General features: G+C 39.5%; 1 protein-coding gene across 9 annotated transcripts in view; it reads left to right on the top strand.

Moving 5' to 3' along the window:
• PLEK (pleckstrin) overlaps positions 1 to 17,050 on the top strand; it is a 63,848-nt gene that overhangs the window by 7,569 nt on the left and 39,229 nt on the right. For 8 of the 9 annotated variants that reach the window (XM_009472132.2, XM_087774399.1, XM_087774406.1 and 5 more), the window contains one exon: positions 6,812 to 6,949. The exons of the other annotated variant lie outside the window; for it this stretch is intronic. The gene's annotated coding sequence lies outside the window, so the exon portion shown is untranslated. The remainder of the gene's footprint in view (positions 1 to 6,811; positions 6,950 to 17,050) is intronic. 9 annotated transcript variants of the gene reach the window in all.

Below are 17,050 nucleotides of genomic sequence, written 5' to 3'. Positions count from 1 at the left end.
TTTACTGAGGTGTATGCAGCTCTGCTGGACCTGCTATTCCAAAGGTAACAGCAGCGTGTGGATAAGACAGTACTGCCATTCTGACAAACTGAGTGTAGTTGCAGTCAGTGTCTTTTTCCTGTTATAGCTCACACCAATTTTGGACTAGAATAAACAACACTTTAGTGGCTTTTTGGTCAACGTAATGTGCAGTTTTCTGGCTGATTTGTGCTCACAGGAGTATTTTGCTGTCTTCCTGTTGCTAACCAGCAGAGCTAAAAGTGTAGGACGTGTCTGGGAAATGTTTATGTTCAGGCCCTCTCGTGAATAGAAACCATTCTGAGAAACACACCTCATGGCATGGTGAGGCAGCATGCTACTTACTGATTTCAGTATACATAGCAAAGAATAAATACAGGTCATCAATACGGTCTTGCCCTGATAGATAGGAACTCTCCAGCTGTAGCGATACTTTGAGCAAGACCTCACTAGCAAACCACTGAGAGCTTTCATTCCCTGTGCCTGTACCCTGTGATCATACCCTAGGATGAAAGGGACTAATTAATGCCTCAATACCAGGGAATACATACCCAGTCTTCTGCTGATCCAATACAGTAGCAGTTACTACTGGATTTAGTTAGGGTCAGGGAAGAGGGAAGGACTGCTGTTAGGGAGGAGGAGGAGCACGTATGTAATCCTCTTGGGACTGAACCCCTTTCTCCCTCTGCTGACCAGGACAGTCTTGATCGATAACGCGCTAGATGTACCCACATCTGGTACAGCGAGAGAATTTGTCCAGTGTGTATGGAGCCTTCCCCTTTTCCTCAGACACATAAATGGAAATCTACCTTTCATGTTGAACAACCTGCAGCCCTTCTTGTGTGGGCTGTTAGTTTTCTGGTTTTTTTAAGCACTGCTGTTCTCTGAGCATATTTTAGATGGTTTCTCCAGGGAAATAATGTTCAGTATAACCTCCTTGTCAACACTCAGAAGCCTTTGGATACAGCCTAAAACCGTTTGTTGCAAACCTTGGGAGGTCAGAGCCTTTGAAATAGTTGTGTGGAGTAAGCAATGTTTTTAAAAATAAAACAAACTTCCCCAGATCTGAGCTGTGTTGCTTTCAGAGCCTCCCAGTTCCTGCAAAGTCTGAGTGACCCTGCAAATGGACTTTTTAAAGAGAAAATGCTGCTAGCTGATCAAGGCCCCTGAAGGTGCTAAGAAACAGCAGAGAATGTCTAAAGCCAGTAAAGCTTGTGGTACTAAGATGAAAAACATCCATCATTGAAGCAGTCAGAGCTGGAATCTTCTAAAGCGCTTGGGATATGTGGATAAAGCACTAGATTCTTGGGAGTTCTTTAACTGAACTAAAATACAACTTAACCAGGGACTGTGCCATCTTTTAATTCATGTTAATGTGGAGTGAAATGTGTATAAGGATTAAAAACAAAAAGGAAAAAAAAAAGAACTTGCAGTACTGTAACTCCAGGTTTGGGAATATATCTTGTTTGTACAGTGTTCAATTAAGTATCTGGTTTGTATAATCATTAAGGAAGAACTCGCCTCCCCAGTGGCAAGTCCTTTAGTTTATTGGTATTAGTAACATTCAGTGCACATCTTACTGCTCAAATGGTTAATTTTTTCGTCAACATGTACATTTATATTGTTCTGAATATGTGGGTGTTTGTTCTGACTGAATGCATACATCTGTAGATGCATGCTATACAACATAATGGAAGCTTAAAATACTCAGTTCTTGGCATCATAGTAGCCAGTTTAAGTGTTTGCTCAAGATCTCCATTCATGAGTAGCCAGCTTTGAGTCTTCTCCTGTGTATCTCATGACAGTTTTGGGATAATTATATTTTGAGAGAGTTTGGGTTGGGGGTAACTCTGCAGATAACTTCCAGTTAAGAGATGAAAATAGTTTCTCAGGGATTGTCTGGTTCCACTGAGCTGTGAGATTGAGCTGGAAGTGTGCTGAATCCCTGGACAGACTGACGAAAGGCTGTTGCTGTGAGCAGCCCCTGTTGCCCACTCCCTTAGAGCTAGTGTATAGGCTCTCCAGCATCCTTGCTGTCCCCACGTGTGGCTCAGAAACCACACCTTGGTCAAATGTGTCCTAATCTGTAGTAATGTCCTCCTGCCTGCTGCTGTGGGGATGAAGACCACCAAACAGGTCCAGACGTTCTTATCTGCATAAGGTTTAGCTTACGCCCTGGTATTTCTGTTCTGTTTTATGGGATTATTAAGCACTTCAGTACTAAGTTTCCTGTGGAGTTGGGGATGCCAAACCTTGATCAGGACCACAGTGATTCTTTGCTACAACTATTAACAAATCAATCACTTTAACATCTGGGAGGTGGATCAGTGTTAACTCCAAAGTCTAAGACAAGTTTTCTAGTGTACGTGCTTTTCTGGATGTCGCTTTGGGAACAACTCCATACTCTGTTCGCACCACTGGGTTTAAATAGAGGATTTTTACTACCAAATTTGTCACTCATTTGCTATGTGACCTTACACACTAGATATCTCACATGGGCATGTAACCTTTAAGGCCTCTTTTGAAATGTCCTCTTTGAAAGGCAACAGCACTACTAGATGGAGGATTCAGAAATTCTTATACAAATACATAGTGTATTTATATGTGCATTGATATTTACATAGTATAATCCATAATTACTTACGAAAAAATACATGATATTCAAATATGTACAATATATGGTAAATCCAACATGTCCAGCCTAACTACTTTTCTTTGTAGAGGGAAAAAAAAAAAAATCAGGATTCTTCTTGACTTGTAAAAGTTTCGAAGTGTAGTATCAACAGTGTTAGGTGAATTTTTTTATCTGCAAAAATCTTCATAAGAGATAAACAGAATAGCTCACTAATAAAATCTCAGGTATTAAAAGGGAGAAAAATCTTAAAAGCTGCATATTTTCTTCGCTTCAGTACTGCAGTCTAAATTCATGGTGAATCCAGTTTTTTAAGTAAAGGTACTGAACTAAGCTCTTTACTGTTTCATGTTTAAATGAAAACATGATCTCTGAGACTGTATACCATAAAAGTTTGAAAACAACTCAAAATATTAAAGGTATTAATAAAAAAATCCACTTTGAGATTGGTTAGCTGTACAATTAGCAATTTACCTGACTCTCAGCACAACTGATAGCTCTAGCGTCAGTGTTTGGGGATGTCTGGTCCCTTGCTATGGATTATCTTGTAAACATAAATGAATGCTTTGTGAATTAATAGTAACGCATGGTTTTTAAGGATAAAAGGAGATTTAGTTTGACCTAATTATCTAGTTACTGCCTTTTGCAAGAACATTGCTGCTCCCTGCATCTATAGCTAAATACTCAATTGAAACAAAGATCTCTTCTATAAATATGTAAATGTTTGTCACTCAAAAATCCTTTGATAGAAGATGCTAAAGCTGTAAACCTTGGTGCTTGAGAAGATCTGGTTTTGATTTGGGTGGTCCGTGAAGAGATATTCAGATTCTAAGCCGAGTTTCTTCCATCAAATACCTGCATTGTCTTCGGTAATAAATTTGCATGCGAACTGGAGGAAGGCGTTTGGCCTATTCTTAGAGCAAGTCAAAATTACGCTCTGCTTCTTCATGAACAGCTGTACATCTTCCTATTATCTCTTGTGTATCGACAGTGTGTGCAAGGCACAGGAGAAAGTCTTTGCCTTGGAGGAATTCACAGCCTCCTAAATGTAAAGGCTGAAATTTTATTCAATGATTTTATTAGGGTTAAGATCTCGCTATTCTTTACCACTAGGTTATAGTGTGCAGACAGATGCCAGGTATGTACGTTGGCTCCTGGTGTGCTGCAGGAAAAGAAGAGTATACACTGCTGGATTTACCCTTCTTACTGGAAGTTTCCCCCACATGATCTACTTGCATGAACCTGCGTGTGGCTGCTTCCTAACTCAGTTCTTGAAATATTATCCCTCTTAGCTTAAACACTTTAGGTAGTAGTTTTTCTAAAGTTAATTACTCTGACAATTGGGTTGGGGGGCGAATACACACATAGTTATGTTGGCAGACTGGGGAGAAGGAAGAAAAATTTCAGTGAAAGAACGGAGCAGCAATAAGTGGCTGGGAGTAGAAGCCTCTTTACTTGCCCACTGCCACTAAAGCACCACCTCCAACTACAGGTGTAGTTATTGACACCCACTGGGTGGGTAAAACTGGATTTCATTATCAGACTTGAGACCAGGGCTGGATCTGGGTCAGGCTGAGAGTTGGAGGGAGTGTAGTGCATGTGGACAGGGAAGAGCTGGCAACAGATGGCATCATAGTGGAAAGAATGAGGCAGCTCATCAGCTGGCAATGCTTCTGCCACATTTTGCCAATTATTTGTTTTTCTTCAGGGAGGAATTCAGTGTTTGGTTAAGTTTTGCCATTGGTTTTTATAGTCATTAATCCTAGGAAATCATTTTGTCTACTCTGAATTTAGTATTCCTTAAATTTAAAGCAATTTTAGATGCTAAGGAATATGACTAGTGATCACATTTTAGGACTGGATTTTCTTAATCAAAAAAAAGTCTAACTTATACATAAATGTTGTAGCAAAGGGTTCCCCAAAACGCTAAGCAGAATATTCATCTTTGTAGCAGATGGTTCTACTGTAATTACTGATGCATAATCTTTTGAAAAAGGAAGTAGGCTACTTGTTATGAGTTTATGAATTTAGCATTTCAACTAAGTTAACTTGTTTATACCCGCTTACTGCTTTTACAGTAAGCTTAGAGTTAGGAAATACTGCTTATATTTTACCAGTGGGGTGATTTAGTGATTGCATAGAAGAAAAGGACTCATACATTCATTTATTTATTCAAATAAGTATTTCTTAAGCTTTGTTAAACAATGAGATAGTTTTATTAATCATTCCTGTTTTTCTTAAGCAACAACCTGAAATGTATAAAACGAAGCACTAACTTCATCTCTAGGGAGCTTAGCAGTTTAGTTTTCTGAAGAGATGGGATTCTCATTGACTAATTTTTCATGTGCTTTTTTAATTCTTGCCATAGGTTTAAATTATCATTAACTTACTAATGAATAATAGTGATCGCTAAGCTTTAAAATTTTAATACTTTTTTTTACATCCATTTAGTTAAAATGAGTAGCTGCCTGTGAGAAGGACAACTGCTTTCTTGAAGGGAGAATTTATTCAATTATATATAAACATTTATTCCATGCTCATCACCATAGTAACTGAGGCCTCAAGTCAGCGTGCTTTGCTGAGCAGGGTTGCAAATACCGTAGTGAGCCAAGGCCTGAACTTCTGTATGGAAGTGCAGTTTCACAGTTGGTTGAGGCACAGCCGGTCCCTGCTACACCTTCTTGACCTCTCTCTTGTGTCACTGTTTGTGTTCCTGTGGCTGCAAGCGTGGTTGAATCAGGGAGCTAATGTGACTGAAAAATAACCTCCCCAAAAATTAGTGTACACCAAATCGTCCTTCTGATCTGGCCGACCAGGTGATTGCATGAGTGTTAGTGAGGCACTGGGAAGAGTCAAGAATGTGTGATTGTGATAAGTGTGGGGAGAGACAGCTGCAAAGTAAGCTGATTACAAAGCTGCTGCTGAAGCTACTTGTTTAGGGCCTGACTATGCTGTAGCTGAAATCGTTGAAAAACAGGTATTGGGTTGGGAGTTAGGCCAGTTTAAGGGAGGAAATGATGTAACTCATTAATTTTGAATGTTTTTGTGATTTTAGCAGTATATTCCTGAGCCAAGTATATCTACTGCCTATACTGAAGTGCTGTTCTAAGAAAGGAAAATGCTAAAAAGACGGAAATTCGATGTCTCTTCTCATATGCCGACCTCTGAAAAGTGGCCACAGTATTTTATCAGAATGTTCACTTCAGGAGCTCCTTTAAAATCAGCTTACTGCATCTCTTTATCTTTGGTTTTATCTTTTTTTTTTTATCTGTACCTAGATGATTGCTTTCAGAGAAGCCTTGTTGTCCTGGTTTCAGCTGGGATAGAGTTAGTTTTCTTCATAGTAGCTGGTAGAGCGCTGTGTTTTGGATTTAGGATGAGAATAATGTTGATAACGCACTGATGTTTTGGTTCTTGCTGAGCAGAGTTTACACTAGTCAAGGACTTTTCAGCTTCTTGTGCTCTGCCAGGTGCACAAGAAGCTGGGAGGGAGCATAGCTAGGACAGCTGACCCAGACTGGCCAAAGGGCTATTCCATACCATATGACGTCATGCTCAATATATAAGCTGGGGGAAGAAGAAGGAAGGGGGGGACGTTTGACGTGATGGCGTTTGTCTTCCCAAGTAACTGTTACGCGTGATGGAGCCCTGCTTTCCTGAGGATGGCTGAACACCTGCCTGCCGATGGGAAGTAGTGAATGAATTCCTTGCTTTGCTTTGCTTGCGCGCACGGCTTTTGCTTTACCCATTAAACTGTCTTTATCTCAACCCATGAGTTTTCTCACTTTTACTCTTCCGATTCTCTCCCCCATCCCACCGGGGGGGAGTGAGCGAGTGGCTGTGTGGTGCTTAGTTGCTGGCTGGGGTTAAACCATGACACTCGTCTTTTTACTTCAGCTCTCTAACAGCAGCAAGGGTCGTAGCTAGCTACTTTTGTAGTCTATTTGTAAATAAATCTCAGATGTATTCCTTTTTCGGCTGCTCCCTCTGCCTTATAAAACATTGCAATAGGTTGTGTTTTATAACTACAAAACTTTACAGACTCAGCTTCTGAAGCATATTTATCCTAAAAACTTAATGAGGGCTTTTACTTTTTATCTGCTACATTAAGCAGGCCTTCATTTTGAGCCTTTAAAATTATGGTGCCATTTTATTTTCCAGTGCACTTTAGATCATCGTTTCTCCATCCAAGGTCCTGATCCCATGGAGACTTGCACACTTGCTTAACAACGGATGTTTCAAGCTGTATCACTGATTTATTACTCTTCCTGTACTGTTACCTGATTTGAAGACAGTCAGGTACTGGGGCATCTACATTACTTCTGTAGTATTTGCAAAAAGATAAATGATTTGTAGGTGTAACACAGCACTACAGTTAATCATGCTAACAAACTGCAGCATGAAATGTGATCTTGTATGGCCATTTATAGTCTGAGTTTTTAAGAGCTGTAGCTCTGCTTTTGGCTTGGTTAACTTCTGTGGCTGTTGTAGATTACATTTGCAATCAAGTTGTTGCCAAACTTCTACTCGATGTTAAGGTCATGTTTACTACTGCGCAACTGCATAGTGAAGAGTTGCAGTAAAAGCAAAATAAACTTTAAGACTCTTGACGAAGCAGCTTAGTGTCACTCTGTGGGAGCCTGATAGCAAGTGGATGTTGGGCAGAAGCTCAAACTGACTGTAGACCAAAGCAGAATGTTGTTGGCAGCAGTTAAATTTTACTGTTTCATTATAGCTGATGCGTCCTTGACTGCAGCTCTAAAAAACATCTTGTGCGTGTTCTGAGTACTGTTTAAAAAAGAACATAGATGTAAGAAAACTGGAGTCTGCAGCTCTCCGTATGTGGTGTTAGTACTGTGCAAGGTTTTCATCTATTAGCCAGATTGAGTGATCTGGTAGCCTCCTAAAAGAACTGTGCACGTTAAATTTCTGGCACTGCTGATTAAAAGAATGCTGTTGCTGGAACATTTGAGTTCCTGTTACTCTTCCAGGGAAGGGATACAAAGGCTAAGTGTGGTCGTCCCAGATGAGGGTTAAAGTATGCTAGCGGTGAGCTGCAATGGAGCTTACATTATGGCTATAACTGTTCTGGATTAGACATCCACACCCACACAGCCCTTTTTGTTTTAAAATCTCGTAGATAGAAGCATCTTTGCTGGTGTGAATGCCAGTAACTATTTGAGCTTTAAAAAAAAAACCAAACAAACCCAACAAAAAAAAAAAACCACAACAAACCAAACCAACAAACTACAGCCAAGGGATGGAGTATTACTGCCACTGACATTTTGGGAAGCCTTTTTTAGCTAGCTTTAAGGAGCAAGGTCTATGCAGTGATGATCAGCTGCATTTGACAAGAAAAATTCTCCAAAATACTAAGTTCCCTGTGAAAATGGGCCGCAGAGCAGAGGAGAAAGATTTTTGTGTTATCCTTATGGGAGGGAAGATATATAAACCTAATTTTTGTTAAACACCAAAAATCCATAGAGGACTAACACCTTATTGTCCCACTTGTATAACTTCAGCTGGAGGTCTCAACTTTTTAAAAACCAGTCAACCGAATATAGCATATTAGTGCTCAGGAAACAAAACTTCTTTATTTCTGGTACTATGGAGAGACATTTTTTCCCAGTTTTCAGTTCCTGAAGAGTTGAGGCAACTGGTATTTGGGGGGATGATTGTGCTAGTTTTCTGGTGTGTTGCAAATACAGGTGCAAAAGTTCACAGAACAGGATTAGAATTGGAGATATAATAGAGTTGTGGCCTGACTCAGTATGGTTTGCGTACTCTCAAATCCCAGTGAACCTGATGGGGTCTGAAACCTTTTATTACGACTGGACTTAGCCCTTTTTTCTACTGTCAATTACTTTTGCTGATCTATTTTTGGTTTAGTGTTATTTCCCATTATAGACATGATTAAAAGCAATTTGGAATAATTCCGATACTCATGTGTATCAGGAAGGAACTGAACTACCAAAAAGGGATCAATTTTGGTTCCTCTGCTTCACTATGATCAATATGTTTCAAATATCAGTGAAGATGCCCATATGCTTTCTAAATAATTTTTCTTAAATATCAGGTATTTATGTGGAGAATTTTAATTTTATTTGCTTACACTTATACTTCAGTGCAGGCACTTTTGTAGGCTCCTGCTCTTATTTAATTGTCGTATTCAAAGTACGGAAAGTAAGAATGCTTTTGTCTCCATTGATACTTCACAGATGCAAATTGCTCAAAATGGCAGTGTCACATAGAATGTTGTAAATGCTCTCTCTTACCAGGCAGATCAAATACCTTAAATAAAGCCATTCTGCATTGTAAAACGTTTAAAAGGATTCAGTGCCTTCTGTAAAGCTTCATATGTGTTGTAATGATGTCCAAGCATCATGTGAGTGTTTCATGTTCCATAAAAGTGAGCTTCCAAATCAATATATTGACTTTGCTCCTAAGCTGGAGGCACTGTAGTTGCTAAAGTTCAAGTTTCACACTCAAATAGCAGTCTAATTGAAGCGGAGAAGTCCGGTAACTGTTCTGTTTTTCTGTGCTTGCTTTGCCAAGCAGGAGTTAAATCATGCCCTCTGGAAACTGCAGTTGGACTCTCCAGTCACATCCCCTTTTCTTTAGTTAAAATTGTGGTATGCCTCCTATGCAAGAGGAGCACAAAAAGGAACCATATTGGGATAAAAGATCTGGTACTCATTAATGTTCAGGGTTAAGCAGATATGTAGCTTAGTAATAATTATACCCTATCATTTATTTTTGCTAATTTGGAATAAGAGAAAGGGTTGAGGCCAAGAGAACTTTAGAGAGCCAAATGATTATTTTAATCCTTCATCTTGTTAGAAAGCAATATTTAGAAGGAGAAAAAAAAAAAAACAACCCACACTTGATGTTTATCAGTCTTATGTCTATGAGCCATAGTAATTTTGCAGGCATGATACAGAGGTAAGTAGTCTAGAATATTACTTAGTTATATACAATCCTAGTTATGAAATACTGTTTATGGAGCTCCTTAGACCAAAACAGGTTTTTGTAGAAAATTTTCTGTTACAAGAATTTCCAGCTACTAGATCATACAAATTAAGCATCCCAAACTTCCAGTTAACCTTTTGTGTGTAAATATTTCATTTGTGCTAAATATGCTTGAAAATGAAAAGGTTTTGGTAAGGTTTTAGTTGAAGTTGGCATGAGTTTTTCTAAACTTTCTTTGAAAAGTAACTTCTGAAGGATCTTTAATATTAGGAAATGCTTTAAATAACAAGGGACAATTGTTCCCTTCTCAGAATTGTCTGAGACTTTTCTGATTCTTACAGCTTCTAACGTCCCTTTTTCTTTCAAGTCAAGTAAAGCAGAGAGATGCTTAGCAATTCTGAAATTCAGGCTATATATCTAGGTATCTAGCTTTGGTTAAAACATTCTGGATCAGTTTATAAGAGTGATCATTGGAACTGGAGAGAAACCAAGTAGTTCTTGTTTCCCAGACTTGAATTCTAATTACCTACGTCGTACTCTATCCTTTGCCTTTTTATCTTAGAGTAAAATGTACTCTGGTGTTTTGTGTTTCTCAGTTGCAGTTTCAAGCTGTAAGAGAGTGATTGTTTTCAGGATCTTTAAAAAGTCCATAATTTCTTTGCAAATGTAGCAAAAAAAAAAAAAGTCTACTTAAAGAAATAGAACAGGAGTCATGGAGTGAGTGTAAATATTGACATGCTGTCTTTGTAAACTACAAGTCCTACTGGGAAACTTGATGTCAAGTTCACTTTAAGACCTTGTACTCAAAATAAGTCAAATAAGTGCTGAAAATGCAGTGTTCCTCAGTAAAGATTTTTACTTGACCTGAGGAGATTTAACCTTCCAAGATGATCCTGGCTACTTTCCAAAATGTGTCATTGAGGATGCTTTTTTATCTGCTTTCTGTGTTCAAGCTTTATCAGTATTCACACTGAACTTTCAGGAGACTCTCTGGACATTTCATTTTATGAAACATCAGCAACAGATATAATTATGCTGGAAAAAAAAAAAGGGACAACGAAGGCAGCTTTACACAGCTGTCCCTTTTCCCTCTGGGACTTATTAAGCATTATACAAACAAGACTCTCTGGTTGCTTTTGCTTGTATTGGGACTTGCGGTCTTTTCTCAAACTGTGTTGTCTGGCCTGTTTTGTTTCATTATTAATATTTTTTAGCAATTCACATTTATCATATAGCATGATAATTTTGCAGGGTTAATTACCTGTGAACAGGAAAAGTTTTGTTCTAAAAAATTACCCTGAGCATAGTGTGATCTGATGTGGTCTGCAGATTGTTTGGATGTATTTTTTTTTCTAAAATGTTAGATAGGGCTTTGATTAAAGGAAATTTAACACTACTAAGTTATCACACCAGAGCTGGCTTTTCTGACTTAACATTTAGCCTTCTGTTTAGCTGACCATGGCCTGCAGCTGAATCTGTCTTTACTAGTGTTGATTATGTGTAAGCCAAAACACAGCCCGCATGCTTATACCATAGTTGGCTTTGAAGTAACAGCAAGTATTGAAGACAGGGAAGAGTGGTAATATTTTTTTAAGTTATGACTTTAATAGGAGGAAAGAGTTCTGAGCAGCACATGCTATTTTTTATGTGGCTAGTCATAAATCAAGATTGTAAGACCTTTGGAGCAGAAGATGTATTTCGCCTAATCCTTTCTACCCCATTTTGTTCCACAGAGCTTTGATCTGTGATTAGATCTGCATGTATAGATGTGTATATATAGCAGTTATTCATGGCAGAACCATTTCTTGAAACTCATACAAAGCTGAAAACGATGTGAGCAGGGTCTCTCTAGTGCTCTGAGTGTACAAACCCATAACACATTCTTAAACACAGAAACTGGTGCCCAGGCTTATTAGCTATCACATGCAAAATATGTTTACCCTGATATTTTGAAATTACTACTACAACAGGCCTCAAGGGCTCATTGTCCCCTTTGTGTGCATGTGTTATTCCCACTGTTGACGATGGGAATTAGCTATGCACATCAGGAGGAGGGTATACCCGTTGGACTAGAACTTAGACAGCAGGGAATATGAAATTCTCTAGCTATTAGGTGGTGAGATCAGTACAACTTCAACATCGCTCCCACTTGGCATGTCACCTCTGTGTTTTTGTGGGTGTTTTTTTTTTTTTTGCTAAGGAAAGAGTAGTGGAAGTAGCAGCTGTGAAACGTGATGATAGCACGGTGCTACCTTGATAGAAATTGCAGCTCAGAGCTGCAGATCAAGTGTGGCACAGAATTTTGAATGATGGAGAGAGCCTTTTTTCTGGAAAAAGCAGCCATCCAGGTTAACCCTAGTAAAAGCTGACTGTCACTTGCTGGATTAATAAATGGTTGTCCAGAGAGAGGATTTCTTTCATCTGTGTCTCTTAAAATATACTTTCAAATTTACATTCAGTTATTTCTTTCAGCTGTTAGGCCAGATTTCTTCTCAAGATGTTATGTTCTTTGAATTACTGTGATTTATTGTTCCTCTTCTAGTACTGTCTGGATAGCTGATACCTTCAGTCACAGGAGTGACGTTTATATATGTCAGATAGGTCTGGACATTGGACTTGACGTTCTCAGGAGTTTCTGCTATATAAGTAATTGCCTTAGCGGGGTGAGGGGAGTAATAGCATGATATAACATAAGGGTCCAAGAATGGTTTAGCTTATAAATGCTTGATCTTTTGTTTTCTGGTTGTTTTTTTTTTTTCTATTCATTTTCTGAATCTTCTTTGCTAATCCTGTGTGGAAGCTGTCAGGCGTGGGGCACTCCAGAACTGTTTAGAGCTCCTACACGTTTCCAAAATGAGAACTGCGAAAGAGATTGTCATCTTTGCAAGAGAAAAGCTCCCTCCTGTGGAAGAGAGGAACCTCTGCAGTGACTAGGAGCAATGTTAGGGCATAATACTGTGATTTTTAAATTAGCAGGAAAAAAGGACACAAGCCCTGTAGGGGTTTGCAGATGCTGGAATTCAAAACCCTGATCCCTGTTATTTTTTCCCAAAGCAAGTTCTTCAGATTTTGTATGACTTCTTTCTAAAAATCTATATCAGTTATGGCTGATTGCTGTGTGTAAGAAAAATTGGATAGTTTAAATAATATAATGTGGCCACAGTGGGATCTTTAGTGTTAAAGGGTCTAAAGCAGCTGATATTTATACAGATTTTGCTTTCTGTAGCTCTTTGCTGAAAAACCTCAGTATTTTGGGCACTTTGGTGAATTCCAGTTTGTAGAGCTTACATTACTTTTTATTTAAAATTCTTTGTATTTTTCACTTTTCTAAGTGTGATAATCTGTATATCCTGAAGATCTGTATCAAAATTATTTTGAATCTTGCTTCAGTTGGGGGTCCTTGGTAGAAGGCTCTGCTGACCACAAAGCCCTGTCTGACTTGGAAAATACAACTGCACAGAAAGCATAAAGATGAGTTTGTGATGGAGGAGCTGGAACTAGAACTCATCTTGATATCAAATTTCTGCTAGAAACAGTATTTTTACCTTGGAGCTGAATATAGGATTCATGCTTGTGATCTGAAGGTGGAAGGCTCTAGCTCATTAGCACATTAGCAAAACCCTGAGGCATTTACTTCCATAAATGCTAATGTTATTCCCCTGAGAATGAAGCACTTCGGAGGGGGTGGGGGAGAGAGACAGATCATTTAGCATTACAGTGGAGATTTAAATTTACCAACTCAGATTCATTGCCAGGTAGAGGACTGAGACAGCACAGAGTGTGCTGACCCACTGCAGAAAAATGCTGTGTTGAGATTGGGTATTGGGAACCTGTTAACTGGCAAAATGCTGAATTATGGTCTTGTTCAGAGCTAGCTGGGTTCTAGCTTGTGGCACACAGCAACATGGACCTAAGTTTGGTTACAGAAGCATGAGATTTGGCGCGTTCTTTGTGATATGTAATGGTGAAGTGAAATTTGATTCTGTCTTTAGAAATTTATGGTGTACCTGCTCATTTTGATACAGTTTGGAGTTACCTTTCAAGTGGGGAATAGTTGCTCTATTAAGGACGTAGTATCCTCATTTATAAGAACTGTGAAGGTGCTATAGCTTGGATGAATAGTCCTTATGGTTGTGCATGTCAAGAAATGCAAGCTCCAGAACTTGTGGAAAAGCAGAAACTTCTCATGAGGCTGCACGCAACAAAAGCTAAAGTCAGGGTAATGAGGGATGCTGGCAGAAGTGCCCTGTTAGCGAGGTTCAGTAGCGTGTGAGCTCCCTGGACCTCTGTCTGTCTCTGATCTCCTTCTGGACCACAGAGCACTCGGTGGCTGCTGCTCTTCAGGTGCCAATTTGAATTAAAAGAAACTCAGCAATAGTGAAGGGGAGTCCCTTTTGCGTATAAGAACTTGCACTAGGTTCTGCAAGATTGGAGTGTGTTTGCGTGGGAGGAGAAGTGGCCTACACAGTTACAAATGGGATGGGGAGTCTTTTTCATGTGGCTTACAGCTTACGGGTGGCTTCTGGGTTTTTGAAGTTCCTTTGTGGTACGTATTTCCTCTTAGTAGCACCATCTAGTGATTGCCTGGAGTATTTTCGATTGCTGTTTTTTCCCCTCTGGCAATTTTTCTTTTAAGAAATTGAAGCTTGTGTTGAGCACATTTTTGTCTTGCTCTTCTTTCTCCTCTGCACCCCTCCACCCCCAACGTTAAATATTTTTCCTGAAAATCGAAAGAGAGGCTGAGGTCCCGTAGTGAGTTGCTTCGAGTTTTATGAAATTACATATCTGAATAGAGTGCAGTTGTTGAAACTAGTGTCCCTAATGATAGAGGGGCTGCAATATGAGTTGAACCATAATATTAAAACACCAGAGAATCCACAGGAGACGGACAGGAAATTTAGTCTCCATAAGTTCCATGTTTCATTGTGGTATACTACCGAGAACAAAAGTAAAGTAAAAGTTTTACTATGTTTTTAGTATTCACATGGCAGTGATTTCTGTGAAGCAACTGTGAGCTGGAAGAACATTGCTTCAAATCCCTGAATCCTCAGCAGTTAATTTTCTTTTACTGAAGCTGGGGGAATTGAAATAATGCTAAAAATACAGGGGAGAAAACTTACCAGAGCTGGGCATTTATTCTTGACTGTAATGACTAATAATTTGTACCTGCTCACTTTAAATGAAGCCTCGTTTGAAAATTTGTAGACCATAGATGAAAAACAACTGCAGAGAAATGTTCTGGTATTTTTGCAGTAATTTAAAGCCCTGGTTTGGATTACCTGATGCAGATTGCACTACAACCTTGTCCTCCTTCAGGAATTCTGCATCAAAGGGGCTACGCAGCAGGTAACTCATAACTGATCTGAGATGACAGACCCAGCCTACTTTTTCACAGCATCCTAAGGACCATTACTTCATTTAATCTTTCATTTCTGATTTTCATTAAAGGCACAGAAGGTAAGAAGGAAATGGACTAAAATTGATTCCACTTTTTTTCTCCTCAAAGTTCTCCAGCATAAAACCAAATGTGGAGTAAACCAAGCTTGAACCTCGTTGAATGGGAGGTGTTTGCACAACACTTGTAATGAGCACATAAAGGAGGAAGATTTCCTGCATTTGACACTCGAATTTGCTGTTAACTTGGGTTTTTCCCCTTTTTATTTGTAAATAGTCTTTAAAATTGGGGCTAATGTTCAACACATTAAAACACTTCTTTGCATGTGCTTGTGCGTATGAACGTACATATGAGTATGTGAGTTCTTGTCATCTTTCTCTCCAGAAAGTGAGAACTGGACATATTGCAAAAGAGAAAACTAGTTGGCTATTAAGTAATTGCTTTGTTTGTCCACACAAATTATTAGCTTACATCAAGATTTGCAGCATGCAGAAATGAACAAGCTGAAAAATACAAGACAATGAATACAGTCTTTAGAACAAGCAAATGGGAACAGTGACAGTGAAATTTATCTGAGTTTTCCTGGCCTATCTCACACTGTCTTGACAGAGAAAACACTTCCTTTCTATAGGGAGAACAAAGTAAAAATGATGCCTTCTGCAGGACTAACCACCTTGGATTTTAGGATTCCAGTTTGTTGATTTTTCACAGCCAAGTGTAGGTTGCGTGAAGTACTTGTCAGAAGGTGGATTGGTAAACAGTTTAGATTTGTCTTTTCTTTGGAGAGAGAAAGGAGTCAAAACAGGTAGTGTGTGCTGGCCAGGAAGAACCTGTGCCGCCTCTTCCAGTGGAAGGTTATTCTCTTCATAGTGTGCTCTTCCAGAGAATCAATAGCGAAAAAGCAGGTAAGAAGGCTGTGATGGTAACATGGTTAATGTCTAGATTTTTGGTATTTTGATTAGAATGCAGACGGGTGAGACAGTTGCTAAGAGGCTAGCCTGGCCATGGTATGATATAGGTTAACACTGTGTTCTCTCCAGGCTTCTCTGTAAGAATATAGCAAGTCCCTCAGTCTTGATTTACACCTGGACTGTTCACCAAGGTTTCATTTCTGTGAGAAAATAGGATGCAGCAGTTGGAGGAAGGGGGCTGCTGCACATCCAGATTTTATCCTGGTGTTGAATTTGGGTTCAGGCAGGGCATGTACCCTGACCTGGGAACTACCAAGTGCTCTCTGAGAGCCACTTGTTCTTTTTGTGTTGTAGCTGTGCCTCGGAGGAATGCAGCTCAAAGACTGCAGTGGTGCTACTTGAACCAGAGTAGGTGCTGTCACAAAATCAGAGCAATGAACCCTGCCTGTCCAAGCTGTGCCAGTTTCTGCTTTGACAGGATATTGGTGTACTCAGCTGGTATGCCCTCCCCATAAGGGCTTCCTTGCCCATCCCATAATATGGAATATAGTGCTGCTTCCCCCACCCCCTTGGATTATTACATTAAAAGTTATTGAATGACTGGGGACCCTACAAGTTTTGTAAATAGCTACTTACTGCAGAGCCTTCAAGGCAAACGAGTAATAGATTAAACAGCAAATGGTGAGAGAAGAGAAAGCCTTTTCTGTCTCTCCATTAGGGATAAAAGATGAGGCACAGGATTAGAGGATGGTAGGTAAGCCATGACAATATTCACTACCAACTACTGACTGCCTGGACAATTCTCTAGTGAGATCTGAAAAGTTTTGAGATTGGTATGAAATCTGTGGAAAGTTACTGACACTGAGCTTGGTGAGCCGGAAGCTTAATGCTACTTACCAATAAAAACCGTGGGTAGATCTGTAGGAGATTTTTGAGGTTAGGAACAGTCTTTCTAGCAGAGCCTGGAAGGTGTGTTAGAGGTGACTGTGATGGAGGCTACCAAAAGAATTTTTGGAGGGGGTTCTCTGGTATTGTTATATTTTCATATCAAGGCTCCTAGTGACCGTTTCCGCCACTGCCTGTGGGTCAAAAGCTCAGTGTCTTCTATAATACCATGACTCCAAG

This window comes from Nipponia nippon, unplaced genomic scaffold (genome assembly GCF_047370975.1).
Source record: "Nipponia nippon isolate SJK-2023a ecotype South Korea unplaced genomic scaffold, ASM4737097v1 scaffold_4, whole genome shotgun sequence".
Taxonomy (NCBI): Eukaryota; Metazoa; Chordata; class Aves; order Pelecaniformes; family Threskiornithidae; genus Nipponia; species Nipponia nippon.
This window is presented reverse-complemented; position numbering and strand designations above follow the sequence as displayed.